Below are 12,462 nucleotides of genomic sequence, written 5' to 3'. Positions count from 1 at the left end.
TTAGTTTCTGTTTTCTTATATTCTGCATGAGGATTTTGTGTACAAGTTGTAGAAAATGTTTAGTTTGTCTAAGCGTTCCTTTTATTGCTTTCCTTTACGTATCAATAAATCTTTTATTAAAAGTCATATCTAAGTAGTCTGACGAGAGATATTTGATAAAATGATAAAATGACTGTCATTTAAGGAAAACGTAATGTTATTTATTCCTTAAGTCAACGAATGGGACAATTAAACTAATATTTTTTTAATGAAGAGAATCTTCATAATTTGGTCTCTTCAAAAGATATTATTAGGGCAGTCTTATCAAGCAAGATGAGATGGGCTAGGTATACAGTTTCCATGCATACAAAATTGTCATTGGAAAGTCTGAAGATGAAAAATTACGTGGCTGATATGAAGATATTTTTAAAATGTATCCTAAAGGAACAGAATATGCGGATAATTTAGCTGGCTAGGGGTTGGTACCACTGCATTTGTGGGCACTTGCGCAGTTGGTAGGAGGCGTTGGGGTTTCGTTAAGACGTCGAAATTCTTGATCAGTCTGTCAAGAGGCTTCTTCCCCGAGGAATTAGTTGAAGATAAGGAAAGTAAATTTGTTCGCTGTACGTTGGCACTAACCCTCGAGCGCGTCTTGTGATTGAGCTTTGGGGCAAGATAAAAAGCTGACTTGTACACTTACGTATAGGACATATAAATTAAACTGGCCTCGGCAGACAGATAGAAGCATTTGAAACATAGTGTGCCCTTTTCAGAACTTTCGTTTCATCTTATCTGTTACCTTAATTCATAATAAACAGTTCTTTAAGATCGTAATGCAGAAGATAATTTCGTTCTGTATGGAAGAACCTTTGCGGTAAAGGAATGTTCGGTAAGGATGTACATTAAGTTTTATGGGAAGTAACACCTCATCTACACGGTCATGTGGTTACAATTACGTACGGTGTCAGAGATTTTTTCGACCTTAGCAGTTGTTTCTCGACGTTGTAATCATTTTTGACTTACTCCGATTCTGAAGAAACTTTTAGCAGGTTTCGATACTGAAGTTTCCCCTTGGATGGTTTCGATTACTTTGGCTAATTGAAAAACTTGTTAGCTTTAATGATTTTGCAGTCTTGTGGCGTCCTTTGTACTGGCGGATCATAAATCACCCCCGCCCCTCCCTGAACGTTCTCTCCAAATGATTCTTTGGAAAGGAAGGCTTATATTAAAACCGAAGAACAGAGCCTTCTAAGAGGCTGTTATGATAACACAACAAGTCAGCTCTGTCGAAACTTCGTTCAGTTTACTTTAAATTAGCCACTGCGTCTAGGTTACTCTGATCTTGAAACAGGGCAAACTGTTTTAGAATGTTAAAATTGTAGAACTACTGACAGTTAAAACTGCATAATGATGAGCTTAAAAATCTGTACTCCTCCCCCAATATTGTCAGGGTGATTAAGTCGAGAAGAATGAGATGTACGGGGCATATAGCGCGCATGGATGGGGCAAGAGGTGTGCACCGGGTAATGGTTGGGAAGCCTGAAGGGAAAAGACCGCTGGGGAGACCTAGACGTAGATGGGAGGATAATCTCAGGCGGTATCTATGGGAGATAGGAGTTGAAGGAGACCGGATTTTGTTGGCCCAGAACAGGGTCCGATGGAGGGCTTTGGTTAATTCGGTGATGAACCTTTGTGTTCGCTAAGCCATCTGGTTGGTTGGGTCCACTGTTTGGGAAGCCTGAGGGGAAGAGGCCTCTGGAGAGACCTAGACGTAGATGGGAGGTTAATCTCAGGCGGTATCTATGGGAATTAGGAGTTGAAGGAGACTGGATTTTGTTGGCCCAGGACAGGGTCCGGTGGAGGGCTTTGGTTAATTCGGTGATGAACCTTCGGGTTCGGTAAGCCATCTAGTTAGTTAGTTGACAGTTAAAGTTATGTCTTCTGTATTAAGAAATAATTATTTTAGAATCGTATAAATGTTAATACACCAAAGAAAAAGGATAGTTGGAAATTATTTCGGATGGGATATTGTGGAATGACATGTCTAATATAACCAAGGCGTTGTTAAATTGGTGTTCGGTTGGCGGTGGGCGCGGTTGGTGGTGGGGAAAGCCGTAGTCCTTTGCATACACGAAGGACTAGACCAACTCTGCTTGCAAGGCGAGACGAGGTCCTTGTTAACGTCGGGGTCAGGCCTTAACGATGAGACTGTTGTTTTCTGCTAATTAATGCCCGTGTTTACTCGTAGACTTTGTGCTACATGATAGCCTGAAAGTTATAGCAAGGAAGAGAACAATATTTTGTAGAACAGACAACCAAATTCGCGGCAGATTTGTTTCAGGGCATATAAGCGGGAATTTGTAAAGCATTTTTTTTCCCCTCTCTCCTGAAGTCTTACTGCAAATTTTGTGTAGATCTTATAATCGGCAGCCTACACGTTACATGCACTCGACAAGTCACGTGACGACTGAGCCATTCTAAATGGAGTACGATTCAGACGTAGTACTTGACTGAGATGCCACTTATTGTCCTTTAGTTTCTGTGCTGTTATGACAGAACTTGTTTGTCTTTGTATTAAGAGTGTCAGATTTTTTAAAGGAATTTCACTTTGTTTATGCAGTAATAAACATTTCCAAGAACGTCTCATTCCATAGCTCAAAGTACTTCTTGAGAATCTAATAAAGAACTCCTTTACCTTACAGAAACCCGAAAGATTTTTACCGCGTTTACAAAAGCCCTCCACCGATACGTATCCCGAGCAAAATAAATTCATGAAGATGGCTGTCTTCTGGGTTGTTGCGCCGTGTAGCCTGGTACAAGTTTACCGACGTTTCAGAGGTACTTGCTGCCTCCATCATCAGGCCCCGATGATTGAGACATCCATCTTTAGACTCACCGCCGTGAAACCTCAAATCTTACTAAATAAATTTATCCCACACATGTTACTGTTTATTTCTTTTAAGATTTATCGCATTTATGCAATGTTCTTCAGAGTGATCACCTTTCTCCAGGTTCTAGACTAAAATTTTGTGTGCATCTCTCATCTCTCCCATGCGTGCTATTTATCCGTCTACTTCTTAATCCTTGATTTCATCGGCCGAGTAATACTTTTCAATGACAGATGAATATTGAAGTTATTGAGGGATGTAAAATATCACATCACGGATTTCGGTTCAGTTACGATTGGTGTCATGCGTGAAAAGGACCGAACAGGATACATTGATCTTCGCTTACGTGAGATCAACTAATGAAAGTTTTAAGAGGATTTCAACCGCAGCTGTTTCTCTCTCCCTCTCTCTCTCTCTCTCTTCAGTGACTTGGCTCTATCTGGATCACGTGCGTGATGACGTAGTTTCTTTTGGAATTCAGCCACGACTGTATTGAGCGGTCGCCTTAGTATTTTGCTCAAAATGGATTCAGCACGAGAAGAAAAATCTTCTCCAAGTTAACTGCTCACGCGTTTTAATATCCGTACGCTGAAGAAGCTGGAGTCTTGACAATTACCACAGCATTTTGTAACACCTCCCCTTAACCACCATTTATAATCATTCTACCATTTCACACTACACTTGCAGTTCGCATTTGATAAATAAAACGTCTAAAATAATATAAAATATGCGTGTATTTGCTGCTTTTAATTGTTTCAAGCACTTAGTTCAAAGAAAGCACAACACGTCTCCATAGCAACGATGCTGTTAAGCGGTTTTGATTCTGAGAATTATGCAAAACTCATAAATTCAGAGTTATGCATTGTTAAAATCAGGTGGTACATACAGTTACCGCACTTAAGAAATCTGGTTAATTCATAAAGGTTTAATTTTATCCATTCGCCAACTTTGCATCCTATTCCTGTTGAATCACTTTTTAATAATATCTTTCATTCTACACCTTGTCTCAGGTGGTTCTTTTCTGTGATGATTTCCGGATTTGCTTAGACCTGATATGGATTCGTGAAAACTCTTGCATTTGCGTCCTTGTGCTAATTCAGAACACACAGTAATTAAACAGCAATCAGATACAAAGCCTGGAGTTTAATAAACGATTTTGACTTGCTCGTAAATGTATTGCGTACCAGCCTGCTTACAAGAGCAACCGAAGCCCGTCGTTGTTCACTACAAAGTGAAATATTAGGAACCCGCCGCACAGCTTTGTGGTGTTACAGTCTGTGGTTCGAGTCTCGTCTCATCCCCACATGTCTGGACCCGGCACTACTGTTTCCGCCCACATTTATAATAAGATTACATCTGACCTCTGTATGATACGTAAAGTTGATTGCTTTTGAATGTACTGGAGTCAGATTTCAAAAAGGGAAATATTTTTAAAGAACGGCCCAGAAAGCCCAGATTTTAAGTGATATATTTTGTGCATAATGCAGACGAGATGAAAACTTTATAAATAAGTAGATTTTTTTCTTTTGCGGACGGGAATATATTTGCTTAAAAATTATACCTATAAGCCATGCTTACCGAAGATTTATTTCAATCGTCATATCTTTGAGATTCGCTTTGCAAAGTCTTTTTACTTTTAAGAATAAATAAATGTGTGAAATGAACATTTAGCGAGGTTATATATTTAACGCCGTCAATTTTAAATTAGAATTTATCAGTATTAACCCTTTTAATTCGGGAGTCGCCTAAATAATATATAAGTATTCAGTCCTTACCTCAAATAAAACACAGAACTTCACCATTACAAAGATCAAGTGGTTAACGCTGTTTAAGGAGTTAATCCGAGTTTATGCTGAGAACATTACGAAATATATAAACGCACTCTGTTTAACGATTGTTAAAGCAGGTGGTAAATACTATTACAGAAAATTAAAATTTATATTTTCCTCCATATTTGTGTTTTTTTTCATTTAGATGACAGCAGTTGAAGTTTAATATAAATTTTAAATATTTTTAATCATAAAATGGGACAAGAATTGAATCATCGTTTCAGCCACTTGTAGGTCTGGTGGAGTCATCTTAGCGGCAGGGGTCGTTGAATTTGCTGTATGTTCTTTGGATTTATTGTTTTATTAGTATTATGTTGAATAATTTAATTGAAGTTTATTCCTAGTGCGTAATGCGTCTTTATATCAATTGTTCAAACCCAAAACCGTTAGTTAACATGGCGGAAGAAATACCGTATATGAAATTACATTTTGAAATTAAACACAAAATAGAAACAGATGACAAACTCCATTACAATGACTATTATTTACCTGATAATATAAATCACGTATTTCAAAACAGTAATAATTTTAAATAAAATATTTTGACAATGTTAAATAGGCTAGGATTTAATCAACCGTAATACTGTGTTAATCTCATATTCGTTCACCACTTTACAGAAATTCGAATGTGTAGAGTTATTAATTTTACCCTTCATACAGCCATTGTCACACGCTGGAATATCTCTCTCTCTCACACAAACTCAGTGGATATCTATTTGGAGAAATGTGATATTGGTGTGGTTTCATCAAAGAGAATAAAATGGACAGAATATCTAACGCGCATGGCAGAGATAAAAAAATACGTACAAAATTATGCCCGGATAACTTGAAAAGGAAGACGTCACTTGAGAGACCTAGACGTAAACGGCAGAATATTAAATAGATTTTAAAGGTTTGGATTGAATTAAACTGGTTCAGGTTAGGGACCGTGGCGGTTGCTTATGAATTCGATTTTCACGTTTCATGAAAGGCACATCTTCATTTTCCGACGTTTCGGAGTTTGACTCGCGATTTTCTTTTACTCCCTTCAACAGAGAACCGAAGAAGTATCTTAAGAATTATCGATTTCTGCTTCTTATCACGTCATTTTTAATTAGTAATTAAAATTATTTGTACATTCGACAACGTCTGGAGCTGTTGAATTGTCGTAAATCAAGAAACTGAGGCTACCCTCGTTATGAGACGGTGATGATGTACCAAGTATTCATATGAGCGTTCAGAAGGATTTAACTATACAGGTGTTTGAGCAACAACGACCCAACTCTCACATCTTTATTTCTATGATATTCCAAAGACAGCACAAATCCATTAATCTATCCATACACACATAAATTCAGCTATTCATCCATCCACCAATATATATATAAATACATCCATTAATCATTTATTTTATCCCTTTTTCATCTGTCTGTTCACTTGCTGTACACCCATCCTCCTATTCACTAACACGTCCTAAGTGTATTCATCCATAGATCCTTACATACACACTTATATACATTTATATATGTACATACACAATTCTTATCCTTACTGTGGTTATCTTGGCTGAGGATGTTCGTTCTTTTACTCAGTCCCTGCAGGGAAATTCGACGATAGTGCCTTAAATTAGGCCACGACTGTTTCCTTCCATATTCTTCCCAATTCATTATTTATTATTCAACCTGTCATTCAATGCTATGTATAATCTGAGCTATTAACATTGTCCTTAAATAAATAAATAGTGAGATTTAAGGTTCTCACGGCTGTGAATACGAAGATTTCTGTCCTTTGGGTTGTAACGCCGTGTAGTCTGGTGGATGTTTACCAACGTTTCAGAGGTACTTGTTGCCTCCATCATCAGGGCGATCGCTATTTGGGGCGTGAAATGAGTGAGGTGTTGTTTCGTGGAAGCAGTGAAGAGTGTAATCGGACGTTTTCACACATCTTTTTGGAGAAGGGCCCCATTGGAGAGCTGCATTAAAGAAAATGATTAAGTCACACGTCCTTTAATCCGTAAATGTCTGTTACTGAACTCCGTTAAATTTACTGCTCTGTGCTGAGATCGGCCAAGTATAAGAAACGTAGCCTACACGTGAGGGCGTATCGAACGTCGTGGTCGAATCAGAATGATAGTACACTTCTGCTTCAAATTCAGGAGGTCTTGCGTTCAATTTATGATTATATTAACTGAGATATTTAGTGTCTGTCTTTATTCTATCTGGACCAGTCTGCTACAGTTCCACGGCCACTTTCTTACAATGAAATTGACAAAACATTATTCATCGTCACCCCGAGAATCAGTGATCATATGTTCGTATTTACATGTGTATGCGGTAAACTGTTTTTGAAACCCAACCCAGGGCTAACTCTGTGACTAATCTTAGAAATGGAAAATTCGCGTATCTCGTGTGTTCAGCCCTTTCCATCCCAAACACGTGAATCCATTTGCATGACACCAAAATAATGACGAGCTCACGGTGACGTCATATCGCTTACGTAACGTGTCATCTAGCTGATTGCATTGTACATAATCGACAATTAACGGGAGCTTGCATTTTAGTGCAGGGAACAGAATTGCCTTCGTGATCAAATTCGACCGTCCGAAAAGTTTACTTACACTTCTTAGTTCCTTTAACAGCTATCTCGTTAATGTGAGGCGGTAAAACTTCGAGGTACAATATCGCTAATACCAAAATACGCCATTGGACACGATCCTGAGCCAGTTCTATCCACTTCCGACCCTCACAAACTGTTTCCCTAAACACTGGCACTTATGTTGTTCCTTTCGTGCCTGCTTACAAGTGCCACAACACTTCACTTTAAAATTGTCATATGTTGCTATAACTGTGTAGTTTGGTACTTTCCATGTGGATAGTACTACAGCCATTATAGATTATAGATTTTTTTTCAAATATATCAAAGTTCCCGCATTCAAAATTAGCAGCTGATGCGTATATAGGAGAAGAATAGATTTTATTCGAAGGGCTAAAATTGAACATAGAAATGTTACCGAGATAACGCTTAGGAATTCGAAGACTCGACAGCTTTCAGAATGGAAGGGAAGTATTGAAATAATAATAATAATAATAATAATAATTATAATTTTGTTTGTTTGTAGTGTTCTGTCTGACGACAGGTCCATATGAACAGGATCCTTCCATCCTTTTCTCGGACTGGGACCTGTTCATATACGTTCTTGGCAGATGATCCAGAAGTGGTTTGCCATTGCCTCCTTCTTCTGTGTGTGAATGGATGCCACGGAGAAACCGGGGAAGCCCCCGTAGGAAAACTCCGTGATGCCTAGACCACGGCCTTGCCCAACACAAGTTATAAATTTGAGCACCACCGGGAATTGAACCCGGGGCCCCAGGATTACAAGGCCAGCGTTCTAACCGCTAGACCACCGTGGCGGTATAATTATAATAAACTTGGAAATATGGACCTCGTCCTGAAAGAGACATTGGTGCCGTTATGGCATGCAATGAGGGTTCTTGGTAATAATACAATATTCTTTTTTCCTTTCTGCTCATTGCGTACTGAGTTGGTGCGTGTGGCTATTTTGAAAAAGGGCATCTGCTTTGTTTATTCGCCTGTGATAATCGGTGTGCAACGTTCTCGCCGGATATAACTCTGGGTAGTTACCTTGGTTAAATTGAAGCTTGGTAGTACAAAGGCGTCCTCAAAGTGCTGGTTGCTATGGGATTGAGTTCTCGTAAAGATCCTACCCTGAAAGGGATGTGTTTAAATATCAGACTGGTCACATACACTGGATATTTTTTTTTAGCCTGCTAACTGACTCACTGGACGAAGCAGGGTTCTGTTTGGCAAGCTGATAATCGCTCAGCCAGTCAAGAAATTAAACGATTTTGTTGGAACCCAGAATTTCTATTGCCGTGTTCACATGAGCCCGGTGATTCAGACCGATATAGTCCAACATATTTCTTGAACATTTGTAATAATGTTATGCTTCCATCTACGACTCGTTCTTTCAAGTGATCTCTTACCGTCAGCTTTTCTGACCAACATTTCGAATGCATTTGTTAGCTTCTCTTATATCGTGATGAAGGTGGGCATATATTATATCATTATGACAGTCCTTAAACAATTGATTCATGGAATTCTATAAAATTTGGTATCAAAATAATGCTACTAGTGTCTACTCTTCTGTTATAATCTATGCTTTCCTGCAATCACTGATTTAAAGACGGATGGCTATTCAAACCCTTGAGGTGAAAGTGATACCAGCGCCATTTATTATACAGGTTTCAAATTAGGGGCAGTTACCTTAAAATTGTATTTGTCGAGGTACTCTAAATTGTAACATGGCCACTGCGCGATATTTACACTGGAATTTCCATCTGAAGACGATTATTGAAGGATCATTGTGAAGGTTGGTATAAAGATGGCTGACAAACTTGTCTAATTATTTTATAATACTTTCATTTATTTACTAACAAGTACATACAAATATGGCGGTGATGCGAAACTGTATGGTTATATTTGGGGCTGTTTTAATTAAGTAGAATTTGAGGTTCTCAGGAGTATGTCTTCAGGGTTATAGCGCCGTGTAGTCTGGTAGAAGTTTACCAACATTTCAGAGGTACTTGCTGCCTGCATCATCAGGGCCGAAGTTTTATTACCATGATCACAGGAATGAATTAGTCAGGTCCTGTAGTCTGATCGTGTTTTGAGAGATTTGAGGTTTTCACGGCTGTGAGTATGAAGATGATTGTCTTGTTGGATGTTGTGCTGTGTTCTCTAGTAGACGTCTACCGACGTTTCAGAGGTGCTTTCTGCCTCCATCGTCAGGGCGGTGATGAGTTCTGTCGCTAATATTGTTTGTTGTGCACTGTTCACTGTATAATTATGCTGGTGTTTACTATGCAGGCGGGAAGTAGATTTGTATGAGATGTGCATTGAGGCTTGTGAAGGAGTTAAGATCTCATTTGGAATGTTCGCGTAGACCTATTGCAGGTTTAACCACACCCTCCCACTCTTGTGTGTGTCTCTGTTTGCTGATGACTTTGCCTTTGTGATTAACCCTTTGTTAGACATGGGAGTTTTATACGCGAAATAAGCCCTTTGGTTGTTCTGCGTGTGTTTTGAGGCATTTAAGTAAGTAGATTCCCAGTCTTGGACATTATCAGTCTTCCGCTGGATAATTTCATGATGTGTCGACCGACCACCTCAATGTCGTAAACATACCTACCCCATTTTCAGCGCTTTATTCACCAACCCCGTACATTATTCTAGCAGGGTGAGAACAAGTTTCGTAATATGTCATACACATACTAGGTACTTGCAATTTTCAGTTTGCATAAATTAATTTTTCCATTTATTTTTTTTCCCTTCAGTTTATTAAAGTTTTCAGAAACATAATTCAGAGTCTACATCTGACACTAACAGCTTGTAAAGTTTGAAAACTACAAACTGAAAATAGGACACAGCTTATGTATCGCTACGCAGATGTGTACGAAACACGTGATCCGTTTCAAAGGGTTGTTACAGATAATCCAGGCCGGACGTATTGAAGACAAAAGACATTCGGCGATAACGCTGTATCGAGTATCGATTGTCATTATGATAGCGTCCAATTACGGCTCCATAGCAACGACATTTCATCTCCTTCGGATATTTGTTCTGGCGCATAACGCTCTCATCTGTTTCTGTTACTACGTTTTATGATTCACCGCTCAATAGAGGGCAAAAAAAACTCGTATCATTTTTCCACCAAACTTAGCAGATAAGGCTGTAACGTCCCGATGTTAAGTATTTTAAGTAAGCGAATTTAGATTTGGATTTTAAAATAAGCGTTTTGAATGATTCTGGAAGTCGGTGTCGCTCTTCTGTAAATGACAAGTGTTTGGACACAAAGTGCTAATGGAAATTCTTGTACGCGCGAATAAAATTTTAATTAAATGAATAAATTTAATATGTGGTCAATGAAAAATGCAAAAAAACAATTGCGGGGGATACTTCTGAAAAAAGTGAATGCTGGCAAGACAGGAAAGAAGGAATGATAATAAAATGAAAAAAAAAGTAAAGCTGTCCCTCTACTTGCCATATAGGCGCTTGGGGGGAGAGGACGTATAGCTCCTACTCATTCTTAACCTTGCCACTAGATGGGGGTGAGTGGTTAGCGTCACGCCCCGGCCGCGCTTTATCCCCAGGGAAGGTACCCTGGTAAAGGAGACTGGGTTGGCCCTAGAGCTGGTCAGGACGCAGAGATAATGGAATTAATCGCTCGTAAATTGGCTGTGAAGATGGAACTTTTATAAGTGGCTCAAAGTTTTGATTGTTTGTTTGATCAGTTGGTTCGTTTGATATAAAGACATAGAATTTAGGAGATGTGTTTATGGGTGATGATTTTAGGGGGTTTTACTTGTATCTCAGGGTTTTAACACCGTGTAGACTCGTTGGTGAAGTCCAATGTTGCAGAGAAAACCATTTTCGGGGCATTTGTGGGGGGGGGGGGGGCAAACCACTAGGCCGCCGTGACGTATTTAAAAAAAAGAGAGCCAGTCCTGTCGACCGGACAACAGGTAATTCACACGCTGAAACTGGACAACAAACCCTAGGCTCTGATTGATCACCGGCTATAGGTTTGAGTGTCTCGCAGTGTCCTTTCTTTCGAAAAAAGAAAAATCCATCTGCACGCAGATTCGCCTAGAGTTCGCTAGTCCCAACATGTCATGGAAAATTAATTATAGTATGCCATGACGTTGCCATGTCTCATAGGAAATTTCCATGTGACAACACTGCTTTGCGGTGACCGGCGTAGACACCGCGTTTACCGCACCCTGCAGTGTGTTCCTGAAAGCTAACGAGTCGTGAACAAGATGGCAGCTAACAGCTCTGGAATGTATACGACCCAGTGGTAACTTTTTCTACCACCTACTACGGTGGTCAGTAACCCTGCATCTCTCTCTCTCTCTCTTCTGCTTCAAGCGATTAGCGTTACTCTGTTCTTATCATTATTAACATTGGAAATAATACATTAAAATCACTCCAAAAATAAAATAGAATTTAAAATTCTAAAATTTACTAAATTTCGGAGTCTTTCTTTGTCTCTGTCTTCGGGTAGGAAGGTACCTGATGTGTGGGGCTCGTTAGATAAAGTTTATCTTCGTCAGTGGGCAACATGTTTCGACTAACGAATAGCCATCTTCATGGTTTTAACAATCAAACTTTAAAAAAATTAGAGTTACTGATAAAATAGGTTTTAGGCTGACCACATGTTGGTTAGAACAAAAATATCGCCATTGGTTGGCAATTGGTCTTCAGGTAAAGTGTAAAACGTTAACTGTACTTTGGGTTAAGCTGACTGTAACTGCCACTTCCTGGCTCCCTGCCGGAACTGCGTGTCTCACCACCGAGCTCTATATGGTTTACCCAATACGAATCAAGTGAAACCGCCATAAAAACATGAAAAATTAACTTAACCACGTCGTATCTGTTCCCGACGGGAGGTGTGAAAGCGAAGTTGCGTTCAACTTTATCAGTGAACGCCGTGTTCAAATTAATGTTATCTGTGGGCGAACGTGACCGCGGATCACTAGTTGACTGTAATGTTTTCCAGTCTGAAACAGTTGAATGTGCTCTTCCTACTCACTGGAACTGAAATGTAAAATTCGATTTTATGAAGTTGTGTTGAAGTGAATCGTTGAAGCCAACCTAAATTGTAACGCGCCTTCAATGATAAAACGAATCACTGCGCTGTGATTCCTGGTGATTATTCCTAAACACAGCGTCGGATGAGTACAAACACACAAACATGTGTTAACCGA

General features: G+C 39.3%; 1 protein-coding gene across 11 annotated transcripts in view; it reads left to right on the top strand.

Moving 5' to 3' along the window:
* The window catches only part of LOC110827811 (uncharacterized), a 151,487-nt gene that overhangs the window by 21,738 nt on the left and 117,287 nt on the right, over positions 1-12,462 (top strand). The gene's annotated exons all lie outside the window — the stretch shown is intronic.

Source organism: Zootermopsis nevadensis, unplaced genomic scaffold (genome assembly GCF_977971745.1).
Source record: "Zootermopsis nevadensis isolate Lab colony 2312 unplaced genomic scaffold, Znev_1.0 Znev_ptg000030l, whole genome shotgun sequence".
Taxonomy (NCBI): domain Eukaryota; kingdom Metazoa; phylum Arthropoda; class Insecta; order Blattodea; family Termopsidae; genus Zootermopsis; species Zootermopsis nevadensis.
Note: the sequence above shows the minus strand (reverse complement) of the source record. Positions and strands in the feature narration are given on the sequence as shown.